The 5,000-nt window shown below is 61.4% G+C and overlaps 1 pseudogene; it reads left to right on the top strand.

The window, feature by feature from the left end:
- The first annotated feature begins 4,746 nt into the window (after positions 1-4,746).
- Positions 4,747-4,919, top strand: LOC126191696 (U2 spliceosomal RNA; annotated as a pseudogene).
- The last annotated feature ends 81 nt before the right edge of the window (positions 4,920-5,000 follow it).

The following is a 5,000-nucleotide window of genomic DNA, read 5'->3' as shown; positions in this document are numbered from 1 at the left end:
CGCCCGTCACTCCGTCTCCGTTCAGGCAGGGAGTGCTACTAAACAAACAGCCTCAGTTTCAGATAACGAGTGGCACTTAGTCACCCCACGGAGGGACAGACGCCGTGCTGCAGGACGGAGAACACCGCCCCCGGACCGACGGCGCATTATACCGCCCAGTCCGCATAACAGCGGCCCGGCGCGAGCAAACGCGTCTGGGCGGCCGGCGCGAGCTACACCTCGTGTATCTCGCGCCGGCGGCCGGGCGCGGGCGACCGCTGGGCCATCTGTTGGCGGCGCGGCGAACACCAGCTGCAGTGCGCCCGACCCGAGCGCCAGGCCGGCGCGAGCTACACCTGGAGGCGCCCGGCCGGCGCAGGCTCCGCCAACCACCACTGCGCCATCTGGTAGCGACCGCCGTGCACCTAGTCCGCGTAACAGCGGCCCGGGGCGAGCCGGCGTGCCAGGTCGGCCGGCGCGAGCTACACCTCGTGTTCCTTGCGCCGGCGGCGGGCCGCTGGCGACCGCCGGGCCATCTGTTGGCGGCGCGGCGAACACCAGCCGCAGTGCGCCCGACCCGAGCGCCAGACCGGCGCGAGCTACACCGGCCCCTGCTGCTACCGCTGCGCCACCTGTCATCGGCGCGGCGACCGACAGCAGCGCTGCGCGGCCCACACCAGATGGCAGCACGGCACCACCACCGACGCAGACGACGGAGCGGCGCGACGTGAGCGGAGGGACTGCAGCTGCGTCTCCTACACATGGCAGCAAGAAGAGGAGACGCCGACGTCGTAACGACCGTCCCAGTCCCAACCTCCCGCCGCAAAACTCCCGTCCTCCACCTGACCTGACAGACCCTCCTGTACCCTCCGAACAGGGCGCAACACAGGCAGCTCCGCCCCCCCCTCCCCCGGCCGACGCTCGGCTAACGGAGAGGCAGCGGCGCTGGCTGGCGGCCCTGGAGAGCGTCCACAACCAACCATGGGACGCATTCGTCGCGGTCGTCGAGGACTTCATCTCCGAGATCGCCGAGACGAAGCCACAACGCCAGGCAGCCGGAGATCGACAGGATGGGCCACCAGCAGCAGCGCACCGCGGCCAGGGCCGCGCCGACGCTGCTGCCAATCCCCCTCCTCCTGCCCCTACACGCGGCCGCGGTGGGCAGCGCGGTAGACGTGGCGCACGGCGCGCGGCGGCCGCCGAGCGTCGGTACGACGCGAGTGCAGCGTCTGAGATTCAGAAGCTGTACCGCGCGGACCGGCGCAAGGCGATGCAGCGCGTCCTTGGCGAGACGTCGCCGTACTGCCAAATCGATGGCAACGTGCTCACGGAGCACTTTAAGGGGGTATATTCTAAATCTGTTTTTTCTGTTACAGATTTACCAGCTGCTGTCCCGGACTTTGCCGCCACCACGCCTCCTGATGTCAGCGAGGAGGTCCTGTCGCTGATCACCTCCGCGGAGGTGCAACAGCGGCTCCAGAAGGCGAGCAATACTGCTCCTGGGGCAGACGGAGTCACCTACTCGGACCTGCGACGTGAGGATCCTGGCTGCCATGTGCTGGCTAAGATCTTCTCGCGCTGCTGGAATGAGCGGAAGACTCCGGTGCAGTGGAAAGTATCCACTACCGTCCTCATCCACAAGAAAGGGGACGTCTCGGACGTGACGAACTGGCGGCCTTTAGCATTGAGCTCCACCATCTCTAAGCTCTTTGCTGCAATCGTTGCGGACCGCACTTCTCTCTGGGCAGAGCGGTTGAACCTGCTCTCTCCGGAACAGAAGGGCTTCCGCACGTTTGAAGGCTGCTATGAGCACAACTTCATTGTGCAGACGGCAATTGATGATGCAAGGCGCAGGGGAGGCCAAGCATGCTTTGCTTGGCTTGACCTGGCGAATGCTTTCGGTTCAGTGCCTCACGCCCACCTCCTTGGAGTACTGAGCAGGATGGGACTACCAGAGCAATTGCATCAGCTAATTGCCGATATGTACGATGGTTGCTCCACCCGTGTCCGTACATCTGACGGACTAACGGAGGAGATAGAGATCCTGGCGGGGGTCAAGCAGGGCTGTCCACTGTCGCCCATCGTCTTTAACCTCGCGCTCGAGCCGGTACTTCGCGCCGCAACCTCGCTCAGAAATGAGTGTGGTATTCCGCTTTGCGGCGTCAGTGTGAGTGCACTGGCGTATGCGGACGATATCGTGCTTCTGGCGCGGGATTCAGAGGCGATGCAGACGCTCCTCAATGTTGTGGGTGAGGCGGCGACGTGGGCCGGGCTTACCTTCAAGCCGTCGAAGTGTGCCACGCTTCACATCCGCCGTCGGCAGACACTAGGCTCGGTATTCGCCCTGCAAGGGGGAGAACCAGCCGTGCTCGGTGCGGGTGACGCCTACCTCCATCTTGGCGTCCCCACCGGGTACAAAGTCGCGCAGACGCCAACGGATGCGATCGCGGCAATTCGACGCGACTTGCAGCACCTGGACGCTTCCCTGCTGGCTCCCTGGCAGAAGATTGACGCTGTGCGTGTCTTCCTCCTTCCCAGGCTTGACTTTGTCATGCGGGGCGGAGCGGTACGCAAGGGGCCGCTATCTGCACTTGACAAGGCAGTGAAAGCGGCTGTCAAATCATGGCTCTTCCTTCCACAGCGTGCGTCCACTGAACAGCTGTACCTCGCGCTGGGAGAGGGAGGATGCGGCCTGACGCCGCTCGCGGACGCTGCGGACATCTCAACGATCGTCCACGGCTTCCGCATGCTGCACTGCGACGACACCACCGTCCGCGACATCGCCTGGGCCACTCTATCTACGGCCGCGCGCCGCCGGCTGGGGAGGGAGCCAAGTCGAGCCGACTTGGCCACCTACCTTAGCGGCAGCACTGAGGGTGACCTCGCACGTGACGGAGGTGACATCCAGTCACTGTGGACACGCGTCAGGAACGCCACAAGGCGCCTAGCGCCGCGTGGCGTCACCTGGCGCTGGAGTGAACTGTTGTCTGAGTTGCAGGTGGAGGTCGGCGGCCGACCCGCCATCGCTGACGACGCGGAACACGACGGCATCGGAGGGGTGACGCAGCCGGCCACGGAGAGGACGGCGCTTGGGACTACACGACACCTCGAAGATGGCGGCGATGGACCGCAACACGATGATGACAGCGTGGGACGCACCGTCAACACTGGCGTCGAGCATGTCCGGGTGGGAGGGGGCGCCAAACGTCTTCTCTCGCGGACGCTCCGCGAGTGTCTGAGACAGCGCCTGCGCCACATCCTACTCAGAAAACCGGACCAGGGGAAGGTGTTCGAGTGCACCAGGGAGTCCACAGCGTCCAACCACTTCATAGCGGGAGGCAAATACACCCGCTTCGCAGACTGGCGCTTTATACATCGCGCCAGACTCGGAGTCGTGCCTCTGAACGGATGTCGCCGCTTTGATGGGCGGGCAAACAACAACAAAGCCTGCCGACGCTGTGGCCACAACAATGAGACGCTCCCGCACGTAATCAACGCGTGTATGGTGCACTCAGCAGCCCTGCAGTATCGCCACAACGCAGTCCTCAACCGCCTTGCAACAGCAGTCGCTGGGCGACCAAGAAGAGGAAACACTGCTGTTCCTGACATCAGGATCAACCAAGCCGTCATAGGGGACAGCAGTGGGCTGCGTCCGGACCTCGTAATAACTGACGAGGCCGCGAAGACTGTGACCATCGTCGATGTGACAATCCCCTTCGAGAATAGGCGGATTGCGCTCGACAACGCTCGGCAACTGAAGAAAATAAAGTACGCCGACGTTGCGCGCGGATTAGCCGCTCGCGGCTATTCCGTCACTGTCGACGCCCTGGTTGTCGGCAGTCTGGGGGCGTGGGACCGCCAGAACGATGCGGTGCTTCGGCACCTAGGCATCGCCAGCCGCTACTGCCAACTGATGCGGCGATTGATGGTGTCCGACACCATCAAGTGGTCCCGCGACATCTACGTTGAACACATCACTGGCCACCGCCAGTATGTGTCCCCCTAGACTGTGGCACGCTCTGACGTCAGGCTGCGAGACCCTCGAGACTGCAGTCGTCGGAGAACTTCGAGGTCGGTGCCTTCGTGTCGTCGGTGTCGAGATTCTCCTTCACGACGCGGGACCTGCGCCGTTACACCATCTTCGCGCCGCACTGCAGCAGTGCCGAGTCAGTAGCGGTGCGTGCGGTGCTGCCTAGTGCCCCTCCCTCCGTGGTGGCCGCCGAATATGGCCCCCACCTCGGTTGGCGCGGTGCTGGGCGGCGCCGTACGTGTGCCTACTGCCCGGCAGTCTCCAGCCAGCGTGGGAAGCAACACCCTCCTGCCACGACACCCCAGTGACGTCCGCCGCAAGGCGGACAGAGGGGAGAAGTCCGGCTGAGTGTGACCCGCCTGCGTGCGTGGCGCACCAGCCGCTGGCAGCCGTGCATGTGCAGTGCGCTGTCAGGGCATGGAGATGAATCAAATAAACATAAAATAGCTCCTAAATTAGGTCCAAACTACCCCTGATCTGACATAAGTAAGGCCGCGCCTACCGCGGGATTAATCTTAAGGTAATATACTTAAGTATCCGCGCCTAACGCGGCCTCATGATATTTAAGTAGTGGGCTTAACCCACGAACTAGAATAGTGATCAAATACTTAAGTACGGTTAGTACCGTTTTTTTTTCTTAAATTTATCTAAACTTAATAAACCTGTAAAACTCGTATTGTATAGAGTCATGGATATTCTTTTCTTAAATTTATACTTCGTAAGATTGTAACTAAGAATTATCTCGGAAAATAAAAATCTGTTCTTATCAGCTTAGTATCTGATACGTCCTGCATCGCAGGACCAGAATATTAAACTCATTTTTGGCTCATGACGGAGTGCTAGGGGCTTGCTCCACCTCTGTCGCGGGTTGGCCCGGCATTGCAGTACCGCCGGGATCGGCCCACCTAAAATTAATTAAAACATAGCCTGAAATGGGTTAATATTCTGCAGTGATCAGATATTCAGCTGGTGACAAAACTTGTCGTAGATG

This window comes from Schistocerca nitens, chromosome 6 (assembly GCF_023898315.1).
Source record: "Schistocerca nitens isolate TAMUIC-IGC-003100 chromosome 6, iqSchNite1.1, whole genome shotgun sequence".
NCBI classification, from domain to species: domain Eukaryota; kingdom Metazoa; phylum Arthropoda; class Insecta; order Orthoptera; family Acrididae; genus Schistocerca; species Schistocerca nitens.
This window is presented reverse-complemented; position numbering and strand designations above follow the sequence as displayed.